The following is a 16577-nucleotide window of genomic DNA, read 5'->3' as shown; positions in this document are numbered from 1 at the left end:
CAGCGACCTTCTCGAAGACGGAAAGCGATGCAAAGATCAAAACGGTAAAAAGCCAATCAAAACGGAGGGAGCTAACCTAGAGCCTGTGCCGCCCGCTGGGTCCGGCGCTTGGCTGTTGCCATGGGAACGCCGCCGGCGCGCGGGCGGGCGGCGAGGCGGCCTCTCTCGCGAGAGCGGCAGCGGGCGGAGCGCGGTGGGGTGAGCTCATCCCGGGCGGCGCGGGCGGGAGTGCCGCGTTCAGCCCGGCACAGCCCGGGGAAGGGAGCGGAGTAAAGTCGAGCTGAGCTGAGCTGAGCCGAGCCGAGCCGAGCCACCGGCAGCCGTCGCCGCCGGCAGCCGTCGCCGCAACTTTGTTGGGTGAGTTGCGAGCGGCAGCGCCGAGCCGGGACGGGCTGCGCGCCGTGCCCTCTCCTTCCTGGCGCGGAGCCGGGCGTGGGGAGCCGCCGTGCCGCTGGCCGAAGGGGTGTGCGGGCGGCTGGGTGGATGTGCGACGGGGGGAGCGGCCCCCAGCCCCGGGGCTGGGCCGCCCCCAGCCCGACGGCCCGGGGTTAATGGAGACGAGGGCAAGGGGGCCCGGGCGAAAGTGGTCCGCAGAGTCCCCTCCCGCCGCAGCGCCCGGAGCCGGGTGGGGGGCGCCCGCCCCGTGCGCCCCCGGCGCGGCGGGAGCCCACAGTGCCGGCAGCCTCGGGGCGGGTCGGGCGCGGGTACCCCTGCAGCGAGCCGTGCCGGGTGCTGTATTCCGGATTTGTGTCTCTTTCCCCGCAGGAAAGGCAGCGTGGAGCGGGAGCAGCGCGGCCGGAGGCGGCGGTGAGCGGCGGCGGCCCGGCCCGCTCCGCTCCGCGGCTCCCGCGCCGCCCGTCCCTGCGGAGGCGGCCGCGCCGAGCGCGCCCTGCGGCGGGGGACGCGCTCCCCCGCGGCCCCGAGCGGCACACGCCGCTCGCCTCCGCGGTTCGGGAGATAACTTGGCTCTTGTTCGCCGCTGTAAGTTGCACTTCAGTATTTCCCCCCCCTTCTTTACTTTTTATAGCCAGCGAGGGTGTAGTGGGGCTGGTTTTGTTCTGAGCCGATGCTGAGAACGCAATAATGATAACAATTAGGTGATTTGGAGGCAGTGCCAGTGGGGATGTTCTGAATGCTCAGCTCACGAGAGGGGGATGGAGGAACAAAACGTTTGCGGATGGTTGATTTCTTCACTGGGAACCTGGAAAAGTGGGAAAACAGGGAATGCCTTAAACTGGATCTTATGGGGAGAGAGAAGGAGGTGGAGAAGCAAGGAAAGGTAGATGAGAAGGCGATAACCCTCCTGAGTTCGTTTGCTCTTTCCCGGTTTTATTCATTGCATGAAGTCCTGATGTTAACGTTCTCATGCTATATTTAAAAATATCTGTATTATTTGCACTGGATAGCTGTGATGCAGCTTCACTTCATTTAATAAGGAATGCACTCATTCATGTCTGGTAGAGCAGTGATACAAAATGGGAATTACTCAACTTAATGAAGATCTCCTTGTATAACCTTGGCCACAACATCTGTATATTTTAGATCAAGGGGGCATGTTTTTACCAGTAGAATAATATAGAGGCATTTTTCTTGATAATACTGTTTACCAAATTGCATTTAAAATTTTTGCCAGCAAAATTGCTTTAAAAAATTTTAGTGATGCTGCTTTAATGAACCCGTTACTGCATGCTGAATGAAGTGCATTTGTGAGCGTGGAGCCTTAGTTGATAATACAATGCAAATTTGTCTTCAGAGTAAAGGTGTCAGATTTCATTAGGTTCCAGATCTGTATGGGTGAACCAAGATTGGTGTTTTCTTTAGAAAGCAGCCCTTTCATGATGGAATTTCAGTTTAGTGGCTTTTTTTTTTTCCTCTTGCTAACTATGGAAATTAAGCATTTGTTTAATTTAAGGCATAAACCAGTTTTGTAAAAGGGAAAACAGTCTTTTACTGTAAGTACTAACTGGGCACTAATATTGTTTTCTTTAGTGGAGAGTGTGGTTATTATTTATTTGGAATGTATTGCTGGCTACACTCCATTCCCCTTCAGCTGGAGTGGTGGGAGAGACATGAAAGTACTAAGGTAGAAGTTTGTGGCAGCTGTAATCGCAGAGAGAGATCTGTAAGTTGTGTTTCACTGTCAAGGCTTTTATGCCTTAGGCCATCAGATGCCATACCAGTTATTAATGCAGAAACACTGTGGGAACTTCAGAATAATTTTTTCTTGGTTTCAGAAGAACAACCCCATATGTTCTATTTAGGTAAAGCTAAAAAGAAAATTTTCATGATTGAATGTTTTATATATGTACTATGTCTCCTTTTTAACTAGGTAACTATGGACGGAAGATTTTTTTTTTCACCATTTTAACAATGTTTATTTATGGACAGTTGATTAAAGGATGTGCACTTAGTTGCACAACATTGTATTAAGAAGGTATTACTACTGTTAATAAAATGCTTGGTTTCAACATTGCTACTTGGGATAGGCATACTTAGCTCTCAGTTGTGCTTCATAGAACCTCTTAGATCATGAAGTCAGAAGCAAAATGGAACGTCAGCTCTGACTATTTGAGGGCTGCAGAAATTTCCTTTATGAAAAAGGCTAACAGGTGTAGAGGTAGGCAGTGACACAGAACTGTGAAGGGGTGGAGCTGCAGCCAGGAGTGAAGACATAATATGGGGACATGTAATATATAATCTGTTTTTTCTGTAATAAAATGTATGATCATCGTTTCACCTGTGCATCATCTAAGTTTGAAGAGCTTTATCCCCATGTCATGTTTGTCTGAAATACTATTTTAAGGTTTGGGATTAACTTTTGGATAGCTGTTGTTTTAAAAAATATGTCCAAATGTGGCCTCTTCCCACTCCCACAGGTTTTCAAGGAGGGTTTTTTCCATCATTCTTATAAGCATTCTGCTGCCACTTTAGGAGTGTTTTGTTCTTATGTAGCTCTTACTATCCTCTCAGTTTCATAAATCTGTCTCAAGTATTTCTTTTAAAATGTCTGTTTCAGAATTACTAGTTTTATTACTGTAACGGCATTTTATTTAATAGATAGGAGAACAAAAGAACATAAAATATTTCTACCAGTTATTTTGAATTTCAGTAAGGTCATGTTTAAAGAGGATGATTTTGGAAATACATTGGGAAAATGTGAGGTAGGCTAGTAAGAGAAAGGGTTGAGGCCCAGTTGAATTTCTTTTCTATTCCTCTGTTTTGTCCTAGAGCAGGTCTATTGTAGAGAAGAAAAAGGAATAGTCTTCTCCATATCAGTAGTTTAATCCCTTCAACAAGGGGGTTGGTGCAAGGTATTTAGTTAGAAGTCCTGGATGCCCAGCTGGGGTAAAGAAGCAGAGCTTCTGCCTTCTTTAAACTTTCAGTCACACAAGTTGGTTTTCCCAATGCTGACATTCTCAGAAGTTGAAATTTATTCTCGTTGACCCTGAGTGTTGGCTAGTTGGCAGATAGTTTTGATCTGTTGTTTCTTTGGCTTTCCTGGCTTTAGGCAGATTCCTTTTATTTCTCAGCAACTCTCTAATTTAAATATTTTAAAAGTCAATAAGGCATGCTTTAATTATCTTAATATCTTTTAATATCTTTGCTTTGTTTACTTCATTATGCATATTTTAGATTTTTATTTTATTCATTTATTCTGAAAGCCATTTGTTTAACTTGTTAATAAGTTATGACAGATACAGCAGTAGTAAGTGCACTTATTTCTTTTATCAGTGTAAATACATATATTTTAAAAACTGCTAGGTGAGGCTTTTGTTGATTTGGCATGTAAAATTAATCATATTCCATATCTTTCTGTGAGCAAAAAAAAATGTTATATTGTTCTGTTTTGTGTTTCCAGGGAGATTTGACTTCAATGACTTGCACTTTAGAGGGATACACTTGACATCAACTTTTAAATAGTCTAAGATTGATATTCACTGAGTTCAGTTTAATATTTGGGGACTTTCAAGTTGGAGGTTTATAAAGTGGGATTTGATGGCTCTGTGAGACTTCAGATATTCTCTAATGCGAGGCAATCGGTGTTTTTTGGGAGTGCATCCTTACCAGCTTGTAAACCTACACATTATGGCCATTGGTGATGCTGAGTGACAATAATTTTGTGCATTTGACTTATTTTGATTTTTAGTTCCTATGCAGCTGGCAGCACAAGACTAATGCTGTCTGTAGCAGTTTTGGTGGGTATTTGGTAGTAGTTTTGCGCTCTGAACTTTAGGAAACCCTTTAGGAGTTGCAGAGACTAGAATTGCTTGGGTTTTTAACTACCTTTGAACATGAATCAGCAGATAAAATGTTTTTAGATGTCTGTCTTTGCATATGTAAAGCTAAATTATGTCATTGTCTCAGTCTCTTTAATTTTGAATTCTGTGGCACCAGTTTGCTGGGTGAGTTATTTGATTTAGATTCTGCCACATGTCTTTTATGTTAAGTGAGACTAAGCGTTTACAAGTCTTTGTTTTCGTTATGGAAGCATGTTTTAAAGAGCACTTATTTTCAATGCAGCAACAGAACACTTTTCATATTCTTGGTAGCTGTTGAATGATGATTTCTAACTGAGTATTTGTCGTGGTTGTTTCAAATGTCTGAGTCTGTAAGTGGATCCTCTCTTGCAAAGCTGTGTCTTCATACTACTTGAGCCCATGTTGGATGCTGAAGTGCGATAGTCATAGCTCTTGTTCCCTGCACAGTGGATGGATGTCTGTTTTCAAGAGAGAGATGAAGTTCCTGAAAAATGCATGACTGCATAGAAAACTTTTGTGAATGTTTATAATACAGAAGGAAGGGTTGTTACTGGGAATATTGGTTCATGCTTAGGCCTGAGAGGCCCTTTGAATTTTTTGTTGATGTTTTAATACTCTTTTACTTTTGGTCTTAGGCTCTGTAGAAAGGGAAGAACACTTTCTTCAGATGAATTTTGGAGATTAGTGGAGTGCTTTTTGAAGACCAGGATTTATTTCATAAAGTTGTCAAAAAGTTATATCAAAAGTTAAATAAACTGCTGGCACGTTTTAAAGTTGGACTGTTCTTCATGATTCCTTATGGTTTACCTTCAGTGCTAAAAAAGCTTTTGGTGGTGGTTGTTTAAATTTTGTAAATTGTAATTTGTTTACTTTTTGAGGTAACATGTTTTTTACCTCAAAATACTCATGTTGACCTTGTTACTGCAAAACTGGGAAATATGTTGATTTTGAACTTTTGCATTAACATGGACTTTTTTTTGTGAAAACTTTTAAAGTTAACCCCGAAATATTTCTTATTTTTCCTAATTGGTGATGTTATAGTGGATTAAAAAACCTCAATCAGCCAAAATTGGTGGTAAACAAGTTATTTTTCTAGGCAGCTAAAAAGTGTGGGTTAAAAGTTAAGCATAATTTGAAGAAAAGTTGCCTGTTGAGTCTGCTTGTGGGACTTAGTTATGTTTAATATACTTGGCTGGTATTATTTTGTGAATTTTAGTGCTTACTTTTAGAGTGGGGGAAATTGGCAAACATCTTTCTTTGCTGTGCAGCCTCCTTGCTGCCTCTCTCTGTGCAGTGTATGGTGGGGTTCCAGGACGTGCCCAGGGCTGCTTTTGTAGCATGGCTCTGTTCTCTGCATTTCTGGAGTCATGATGGATTTTACAGCACCATCAGCTGAATCAATTGTCTTTTGACTTTTGAATAAGTAATGACAGGCTTATTGTATGCTGATGTGAAATAGGATTAATTCAGAACTTTTTTTGAGAGTGGCAGATAATATCTGTAAAACGATTGCTGCGGTAGCGGAACTTTCTGTATGCTGGTTGTTCACATCAGCAGCTCTGATAAATATCTTGGGTTTTCTTGTTGGTGGTAATACAGACAGCTCTCTCTAAAGAGTTACAGGCATTTTTAAGGCATGCATTTGTTGTTTGACCAAAAGTTGCTGTGGCAGTTTAACCCCAGACAGCAACTAAGCATCACACAGCTTAGACCCAAGAACATTTTTATGTTTTTCTTGGAACTCCTTCAAATGATTGCAATTTTATTTTTGTATTGCCTGTTTTTTATTTGGTCTTATTATAAGCTACTGCTCTTATTTGCTCACTCAAAATCAGTTCACCCTGTCATATGATGTGTTGGTGCAGATCCATGATGACTGGTGTTTACAGGAGGGGTTATTTCCTGGCTTTTTTTTTTCTCCTTTCTTTTTGTTTCGAAGAGTGCTTCTTTCCTTCATTTGATTTCAGAATTCCTGCTTGTAGGTATGGCTTTGTCACTTGGTCTTAACACTAGCATATAACTTGGCAGAGAAGAAGTGGGTCTATGGCTGAAAGTAGGGGTGTTGAGTCTCCCAGATCGACATCTTGGTATTTGGGTAATTTTACTTCGGGCAGAATTTATTCTGGTCTCCTAAACTAACTCCTAAATGTTCCCAACACAGATGTGGTTTGTCCCCTTGGACCGTTATGACTCTTAAGGGTTGGGCCACATTTTGTGAACTTCTGGGGAGGGATTTTTAACTTAGTTTCATCTAGGAAAATTCTAGTTTATGCACACCTAAACAACTATAGAAATTAACTGTTCTGAGGGTGGTTAAGCATTTAATAGACCCCCCAGTAGTGACTGGTGAATTTCCATTGTTGGAGACTTTTAAAGCTTGACAAGACAAAGCCATGAGCCACTTGGAGCAATGTGGAAGCCAGCCCTCCTCCAGCAGGAGGTTGGGCTCCTGAGTTAAACAGCTGTGGGCTCTGCAGACTGCTAGCTGGTGATAGCTGGAGGGCTCCTCAAGGGGCACTGCTCTTGGAAGTGCTATTGTAGGTACAATTTAAACAACTTTTAAAAATGAAGACCATCCTTGTGGCATTTTTTTTTAACTAATGTGAAGCACTTTTACTCTGGTGTCCAGCTTGTTTCATGTCTCTTGCAGGGGTAGCAGTATTACCGCTGGTGTCAGTTTATCGTGGCTTCCTAGTGCTGGCTCTCAGGTTGCAAACCTGCAACAGGAAACCCCATTTCCTTTATCTGTGGGCACGCAAGAAGAGGGGGGGGAGCTGGGGTGTGTGAGTACTTATTTATTTTCCCTCAAGAGGCTCATGTAAGCGGAAACATACACGTCTTGAATGTTTGTCTTTTGGCAGGGCCAGAGCACAAATTTGCTCTTGCTGAAGAAACTGTGGCAAAGATCAGACTTTATTTTTTGATTTTTTCACATTTCTGAGGTGTAGCATAACTTTGTCTGTGTATTTTTTTTTTAAAAAAAAAGACAATGAGTGATGAAACTGAAACTGCAGGCTTAAACATGTTGCTACTACACAAGCCATTACAGTTCTTATCTCGGAACTATTTAAAGATCTCTTTTTGTTTTCGTGGACAGTGCTTTTCTCCTCACTTTCTGAACTACCAATCTGATTTTTTAAAAATTTTTAAAAGCTGAACTGTTTGATGCTATTTTTGGAATATTGTTGCATGTGTCAAATAGAAGACAGTACTAGACCCCAACAAATAAATCCTGGAGTGCCTTCCCTGCCTCTGCTGGATGCAGTTGAGATTTCTGCTATTTCTTTTCAGATTGGAAGGGCTGAAATTGGATTTTATGCATTCAGTTCATGCAGAAGAACTGCATAATTATGCTGAAGAAAGTTATGGTGATACTGGCACCGATCTTCTACTTTCCAAATGTATTTAACAGCTTGTTGTATGAATCAGAATAAAATAGTTCAACAGACTGTACTGTATTGATTATACCGTAGCTGGAATAAACAGTGAAACCTGACGCTTTCCCCAAGCTTTTGCTAAAGCAAACATTTAGAAGTGAGGAAAACAGGAGATACATATGTAAAAGCTGTTAACATAGTTTGTCCTTTCCTTAGATTTTTTCTTCTTTTCTCTTTCCCTTCTTTTCACTTGAAGAAGGAAGTGTTGACAGCAGGTCAATTTTAGTTTTTTTTTAATCTCCCCCCCAACTTCTGCATCATCTTGCAGAGTAATCATCGACTCGTACTTCACATAACTCTGGAAATTCCCATGATGTCCTGAATCTGGTACTGTTTGGTACATTGCCATACACAGATAGTAGGAGAGTCTTTGCTAGGATGCCTCTGTTAATATAAAGAAAAGGAAAATTCTAATATAGTCTCAAAACATGCCATCCATTTGAAATTGAGAAGGCTTTTTTTTTTATTAAGTTCTGTGGGTTTTTGGGGCATGCCTGTGCAGTGACATGAATGGTTCTGCTAGGCTGGAGTATTACCTGCCACAGACACTTCCACTTTGCTATTTGAACTGTGGGATACATACCATGGAATAATTTGAGAGCCTTAAGTTAATTCTTGTCTTATTATACAATTACCTTCCTATCTAGGCAAAGCCAGAAGATCTGCAGAGCTTTGTAGGGTTATCACATACTAAAATCATCAGGGCTTCTTTTATTTTAATCCTGGACTATTGTACTTCTATTGTCAGCCAGAAAAATTTTAAGGTTAATTAATATGCTACATAACGTTTGAGAACAGAAGATATTACTCTGTCTCCAAACAACAGTATTGGAATTGGCTGTGAACATGCAACAGTCTACCGCGTATTCCAGATTTAGTCACTTGTGTATGTAGTGTTGATGCACTAAAGACTTTCAAATTTGTTGGTAATTTAAAGCACATCTCCTGTAAAACAAAGGTGTGATAATAAGCAGTAATTAAATGTTGCGAAGGGTGCTCATCATTGTTATTTTAACAGAAGTTAGTCATTATCTACTGATTGCTGGCATCATTAAGTCTAATTTTTTAGTATGTAAGTTGATGCTTACATACCTGAGCAGCTAGGTTGAGTTTTTCCATTCTTGCATTGTTGAAGTATCTTTTTTGTTTGTGAATCTTAAGTGTAATGACCTACCTCAAACTACCAACAACTTTATGCCTGCCAAGGGCAAGAGGGCACATGTTGTGAATGTACTGTTAAACTAAGAGATGTAATGCATCCATTCTGAAAATAGAGGCAGGGGGAACAGTCAATTTCATTCAGGACAACTTTGAAGTTGTGTAGGGCTGGCTACATGAAAAATAATCATGTACAAGGTAAACATTGCCTCTTGTAGAAATACAAAGTACTCAGAGATAGAAAATATCTGAAGTGCTGGATGAGGGAAGAGACCTTTACTGTCCTTATTTTTTGTAACTTGCACTTTGCTTAAAACCAAAAAACAAAAGCAATTTATAGCAGTCACCAAATATTCCTATGATGTAATAATTTAATCTTTCAGTTACGAGTAATAGGAAGAAGTAATAAGAATTAGCAAGGGTGAAACTTGAAAAAGTAATGGGTGAAATAGAGAGCTAGTGGACAGATTTAAATTAAAGTAATGCTTTGATTACTTATTTGTTTGGAACATATTGGAAGATAGCATTGTGAACATTAGGGAAGCTGGAGAGGATAGTAACAATAAAAATTGTTAGATCATTGTCTATTTAGACTAAAGTTGGGTTCATATGAGGAAGAATTGTGATTGTAGTGTTGTTTGCCTTTGAGTTACCAGTGTTTCTAATATGGAAGACTGAAAGATTTCTGGCAGAATAGTGAGCTTCTACTTGACATGGCATTAAAGCATCCAGAGTTAGCATGACTAATACTTTTTGGTAGAGAATAGTACTGAAAAAGCGATTTTTTGAGTTGTGTTTAAATACTGTAGCTAAAAATGTATGAACAAGTGAATCACATTGTGTTTCTGTCCCTCCCTTCCTCTCTCCCTCTTTTTCCTGAATAATTTAGAAAAGAAGGGTCCAGAGATGTCTAATTTTTCTGGTTTTAAAAGTGAAAGAATTGAAGATCCATTTGAACAGAGGTGAGAGAAGAATCAGCACAACTTGATAAAAATGTTGCTAAATGCTTAAAATTCTGACTAATTTCTTAAGTTAAATCCTGCTTTCCTTCAGACTTCTTAGCTTTTTTCCAGGTATTGTCAGAAAACACAGCTAAATTCTTACTTAAAACTTAGCTACAAATTAGAACTTTATTCCTTGTAACAGAGAAGTTACAGGAGGACAGTATCTAAATGTGTATCTAAATGTGTGGTTTTTCATGTTCACTTTTTTACATGGGGAAAGAAAAGGACTTGTGGAACAGTGCTCTCTATTTCAGTAGCATTTTACAAGTTTCAGTAAAAACTTGGCTCTGCAGCAGTATGTGGGTGTTGCGCTTGCAGGTAAAAGTAATGTAATGTTAGTGTTTAATAGTACTTTTGAAAATGAAGTAATGGTATGTGTAGTATAATGCAAAATACCCCTAAATAGTGGTTGGTTTCTGCATTATAGTATTTTCTTGTTGCTGATAAAGGAGGTACAAAAACCTTTTTGTGTCAGAGGTTCAAAGCTGTTTTGCCAGGTAGAAAAATTGTCTTTCTGAAGGTGGTGGGTTTTTTCTTTTTGAATCTTGCATTAGTGCTCAGTGATTGTTCTGTTGGCTTAAAACGTTAATAGCTATCTTGTTTGCTGTAACCCTTCTTCGTTATCACCTTAGTACTTAGCTGAGATGCCAAAAGCTCTTGAAATACATGGCAACTCAATCAGGTTAGCTGCTTGCATACTGGCACCCTGCGTTGCAAGTCAGTGTGTTTTATTATCCCCGTGCTCAAAATTTTGAACCAAAGACTTAACGATACTATTGAAGTACTTCTGCTGTTCAGTTTATGACAGTGTTAATTAGTGCTGAATTTCTTTAGGATGAACGTATGCAATGTTAATAAAACTACTTGTGAAACTGAGCTTTGTCATTCTCTCACTGACTGGTTGTACTGAATAGTTGCTTGACTCTTCCTCAGAAGAAAAATAATTGAGAAAGGCTTGTAGTGTGCCCCTTGAGCTGTGTAGCTGTCCCTTGGGGAACGGATCATCTAGTCTCAGTCATCTCTTCTGAAACACTAGATGGTCAGAGACTTGGCTGCAGGGAGAGGGACTGTTTTAATAGCAATATACAACTTCGAGTGCACTCTCTTCTCTTTTCTTGTCTTGTGAACGCAAACAAGTTGTCCAGTCTCATGATTACGTGTGAGGAGCAGGAAGGCTGCTGGGACAGAGACGGTTTGTGTGGGGAAGGTTCTGTAAATGATTTCTACTGGTGACAGAAACAATTACTTTTGGGAAGAAGTTTGGTTTCCTTACACCCCCCCCCCTCCACATAGTTTTAGACTATTCTACCTGACTTGATTAAAAAAAAAGTATGGAAAATGAATCAAGCAGGATAATTAAAACATTGACAACAGGTAAGTATTTTGTACTTGTGTCTGTACTTTCATGGACTGGAAAGGGCTAGAGCCCTCATCAGACATCTTAGGCAAGAATACAGAGTCATCTACATAGCTAATGTGATGCAGCATAGTTGCATGATAATTGTGCTGCTCTGCAGTGTGTGTATTCTACTTCATTTATTTATTTATGGGTACTAATGAGATTGTATTTTGATGTGACGTTACTGTAATATCAGTGCCTTGAATTCATTCATTAGTTTACCTCACTGACTTTGTGAAGCAAGGAAATGCAGGTGCCCTTGAGCGAGTTGTTTTAACACACACATGAGAAATCTGTAAAGCGTTCAGAGCAGAAGCTGCCTTGGGCTTTAGATTTCATCCTACTACGGGCAAATTTATTTATAACTAGCTGTAAAGCTGTGCTGGAGACTCTTGAGCCAGCTCAGAGGAAGGTAATGACTCCATCTGCACTTGTCTGCAGCCCGCTTTCTGCTCTGGAGTGGGTCTGCTCGGCTCAGACTCCTGCTGTTTACCAGGAATGGTCCGTGGCCTCCTAGGATCTCGTGTACATCAATGGCCCTTAGTAAACTTGAACAAAACCGCAACAGTTACAAATCAGTGCTCAAACCTGTGCCCTGGACTGATTTTATTTACTATTATATCTTTAGCTCTCAGTGCCTGCACGGCACAATGTAGCACACTGCTGAGTTTGTAGTTGCAAGTGGATAGAATTTAATAGCAGTACCATAGCACTGCATGTGAGCTAACCAGCCTCCCCTTCAAGCTAAGGGACAGTGTTGTGCTGATGTGGCTGTTGCATTTCTGGTTCTGGTGGTAGTCCAGTGGTTTTAGCTCAAAGGTCAGAAGATCAATGGTACCAGCATAGTAGCTGGCATGCTACAAATTAAAGTAATACTAGAATAGATTGCCTTGGTTTTTAGTTGTCTGTTAAACATCCCTATTTTAGTGAGCTCTTGTGCATCTTGACCTGTAGCAATAGAGAATGAGAAGGTCTATAAAACCGCAAAAAGAATGAAACAGGCTGCATCCAATATGTGTAAACAAAATTGTCAAATCTAAGGCCATTAAAATGCATTTTAAAGTATTCCTTTAAGTCTGGATTAATATCTGGTGTAGGCTCTCAAGTCGTGTTCAGGAAGACTTATGTTCAAAAGTTACATGTGGCTGTACTTCAGATAACATCCTTGCTGCCCCTGTGCCCTGAGAGTCAGCCAACATGCCTTACATCATCACTCTTGCAGTTTCTTCATTTAGTTTCTGTTTAGTTCTAGCAAGCATGTGGATAGTGCCCTTTAGCTCAGCACTGGCTCTGGTATCTGTGCTGCATGGCACTCGCTGCTGAGACTGCAGTTGCTGTATCCTATATTTCTGATAACAGCTTTGAGGCGAGGTTGCCCTCGAAGTTTCTGGTTTACTATGGAAACCAGCTTGTGTGGTTATGCTCTGTGTGTGGCTGCCAGTTTGTCTTTCTCCTGAGAACTTCTTTCTTCTCCCCAACTTGCTAAATATTTTGATTTTTTTGGTGTCCTTATGGACACGTAGGGGTGTCCAACAGGCCTTGTAAAAGCAGACCAGTGAGTGGATAAGACTGAGTTCCAGCATTGGCAAGAACTGCAGCACACATTGTTATTGGATACCAGAGGAGGTGTGATGGATGCAATTGCATGGGAGGAACTTCAGCTGGAGTGTGTATATTCCTATATACCAAATCCAGTCAAATATGAGAGAGATTTGAAGGTACCAAGGCTTTCTTAGTTCATCTGCTTATTCTGTACATGTTTCTGCCAAATCTTCCAGAAAACTGCAGAAGACAAAATGTAATGGGAGCCTGTAGTGGTACCTGTATTTAGGTTGCTTAATAGTTTCTGTCATTAAAGTGTCTTGTGAGATTTCTCTTCCCCGACACCCCCCCATCCTCCACCCCCTCCTCCCCATAGTTAACACTACCACTGTGTGAGCAGTTTTTGTGGTTTTTTTTTGGTAGAAGAAATCGCTTTGGATCAGGGAAATGTCTTCTTCCCTCCAGAGTATTTTGAAATACCACCCCCCCAGTGTTACTGTTGAAAAATGGAATACTGGTTACCAGAAGCTTTCTCATACTACCTTTTCTCAAGAAGAATCTTTTCATTGTGCTAATGAGGTGTTTCAATGTTTCAAGGCCCATTGGACAAACTTATGTGAATACCTGGAGTCCAGCAGATGAGCACAAACAAATGGGATCCTGCCCTTTTGCTGCCCTCCCAGTTCACTGTGTCCGGACACTCTTACCTTCCTTCTTGATGCCTGTGCTTTCTAGCAAGTGTGTTTTAAGGCTTGGTTGAAAAGTGTTGTTGGGATGAGTATGAAAGGTGGTTCTGTTCTTGCTTTTGCTTGTCTGACCTGTTAAAACTTAAGCATTTTTTTTCCTTCAAATTTTTTTCTTTTCTGACTTATTGTTCGGTCTTACTGGACAAGTGATAGGAGACACTATCTAAAGAACATCCTGACTTCTAGAAAAGGTTGAATCTTCTACACTTGTAATGCTTTTTGATTGTTGATTAGGAAGTTTGTAGGTAAAGTGGAATTTGTAATGATGTATTTTTAAACTTGAGATTGCAACCTAGAACATTATAATCAATGTGAGATCTTTCCCTTCTTAAAGAGGCAAAACTAAATGTTTCTATCCATCTGAGAAGGGAAGGTCTTTGAATAAATTGGTATTGACGTTGGTTGTCTGTGACAGTGGCACCATGAGAAGCAGTAACTGGGCCACAGTCCTCTTTCTTCCTCTCTCCCTCAGCAACTGCCATATGATGTGCAATCTGGGCTCACTGGGCTCTTGCCTTCCTTCCCATTGCACCTGAGAATGGAGATCTTTGATTCCTTTTTCCTTCAAGAGTTGAGGAGGATACTGGTTTCTTCACCTACACTGGCAAGGCCTAATACTAGGTAATAATGATTTGTGAATCTTCTAGGATCACAGCTTTTTATTTGGGCTGCCATAACACAGTTTTGCAGTTTAGGTGATAGTGATCTGTCAAAGTCTGAACCTTTTTCAGCCGTTCAGCATCAGTCACCACTGGAGTGTTGGATTGTATAGCTGCTGCTATCCGATAGTTGTCCACAATGCTTTTAACTTTCCTCTTGGTAAAAAGAGGAGAGAGCAGTAGTACATGAAGCCATATATTTAAGTTGGGTGAAGTTTGTGTAATAATATATATATATAAACTTACCTTAAGACTGCAAAGTTAGAACACTGGTTCAGTGATGCTGCATGAAGGGCTTTAGGACTCCCAATACTGGGTCAAAAGTACAATGGCCATATGTAAATTATCAATATCATAAATTATTCTGTTGGCTGTAATTAAATCAAAACAAAAATATTTAACAGGTAGCAGTATGACTTATTTGTGTTAAGCATTAATTATTTAGACCACTATAATTTCATGGTGGATTAGGTATTATGTGCTTTCCTACCACTGATAGCAATTTGGTATCATATTCCACCACACTTGATAAAATTTATACATGTGCCTGCGTCTCATTTGGATCAAATTTGTCGTGATCAGTGACAATGCAGAGATTTGCTGTTAATCCTTGTGAAACCAGCATTTTGTGTCTTGTAACTTACTGACAATTTTATCTCTAAAAATGTTTGAGAAAGTTTACTTATCAACTGTATTTGTACCTAGCAAATAACTCTTTTTTATTGTCCAAAGTTATGAAAGTGTGCTCTAAGAATGGTAAACACTGATCTTCATTACATTTATCTTTTTGTTCATCATCCATTCTTAGTGTTACAAACCCAAAGCCTATTTCTAATTTTGTAAAAGGGGAAAAAATAATGCAGTCTTCCTGAAGCAGATTCTTTCTTGAATTCTCTTTAATCTTTTTGATAGATATGAAACCACAAATCTTTTTATCTGGAGAATGTAAAAAAAAAAAGGGGGAGGGCATTAGAGGAAAAGACTTTAATGGGATCATAAATGTTCTGTTTGGTTCTGTCTTATTAGATATTGCTTGGAAATTGAATCTCCTTCTGAAGACATTTACATGTTCCAAGTTCTCAGTATCTGACCTGATTCCATTATGAGCTATTTATATTTCAAGATATGAATTGGGCTCTTTTAAAATCTTTTGACCTTTCTTTGGAAAAGGGGAAAACATACTCTTCTAGGCTTCTGACTAAGTGTATTTTTTTAAATAAGGTTTGTCAGTAGTGTCATGGACACTACAGAACATGTGTGAGTCTATGGTGTCCAAAAGCACAGGGTAAAGAGATTCAACTGTAATAATGCTGGGAAACTTTTGACAAAATATTTGTTAAGGACATGGCTTCAGATGATTTATTTTTATTTTGAACTATGGCAGGTTTTAAAAATTTCTAATTATTTTAATAGAGATTCCATTTAAATGCTTTTATTTTTTCCCCCTCAATAGTGGCATTTATCCACAATGTTCAGACAGAGGAAGAGGTATTTCTCTTTCTCTTAGCGTTTCATGTGCCACAAAAGAGAAGTTTGTCTTGTAAGTTTGTCTTCTACAACTGAGGAGTCTTTCCTTGGACTGATTATTGGATTTCAGTAACATATGTATGTGGTGTGATCATGTCTAGAGGCATCAAACAAAATGAGTAAAATACGGTGTAAGTATAGCTCAGATTTTGGAGATGAATGTGTTTTTATGGAGGCTAACTTTCACTGACTGCTGATGCTCTGTGTTAGTTGGCAGGGATCTCTGGAGCTCCTCTAGTCCAGCCCAGCTGCTCAAAGCAGGGTCAGCTGGAGCTGTTGCTGGGGACACCATCCAGTTAAATTTTGGACATCACTGAGGATGGAAACTCCAGAGTTCCTGTGTGACCCGTTTTAGTGTTCAGTCGCCCTTAAAGTAATTTTTTTTTATGTTAACAGGATATTCCTGATAAACATGTTGCAGTACCTGTCAGGAGTCAAGGGAAAAGATTTTTCTGGATACTATTCAGAATTTGTTTTACTGTTTGATTTCTGAGCTCTTTCTGTTTGTGAGCTACATAGAGACTGCGAGCTAGAGCTACTCATTTTGTCTCTCTGTTACATGAGGAACAGCATGACAAATTCAGTTTTTGATCCACTAGTCAGATACAACTCTTACCTCATGTGTCAGGCTTTCTGAAAAGCTTTTAAAGAACGTTATCCTTATAATTCAGGTTTTGCTGGCCTGTAGAAGCAGGTGACATAGTCCTTCTGCAGGTATGCACAGAAACGTCCTGTCTTTCTGTAGAAGGTTGACATGTGCTTTAGATGTGAAACTTGCATTTAAAGAGTTAGTTTTTATGTGTACCTGTGAGTCTGCTAGAGGTCTGTTTTTCTGTTTTCTGGGAA

General features: G+C 40.1%; 1 protein-coding gene across 7 annotated transcripts in view; it reads left to right on the top strand.

Annotated features, from left to right (window-relative positions):
- Positions 1-202: 202 nt before the first annotated feature.
- Positions 203-16577, top strand: part of SIPA1L1 (signal induced proliferation associated 1 like 1) — a 208887-nt gene continuing 192512 nt past the window's right edge. For 6 of the 7 annotated variants that reach the window (XM_032690204.1, XM_032690201.1, XM_032690203.1 and 3 more), the window contains exons 1-2: positions 203-357; positions 766-981. The gene's annotated coding sequence lies outside the window, so the exon portion shown is untranslated. The remainder of the gene's footprint in view (positions 358-765; positions 982-16577) is intronic. The other variant, XM_032690200.1, reaches the window with a different exon arrangement.

This window comes from Chiroxiphia lanceolata, chromosome 6 (assembly GCF_009829145.1).
Source record: "Chiroxiphia lanceolata isolate bChiLan1 chromosome 6, bChiLan1.pri, whole genome shotgun sequence".
Taxonomy (NCBI): domain Eukaryota; kingdom Metazoa; phylum Chordata; class Aves; order Passeriformes; family Pipridae; genus Chiroxiphia; species Chiroxiphia lanceolata.
This window is presented reverse-complemented; position numbering and strand designations above follow the sequence as displayed.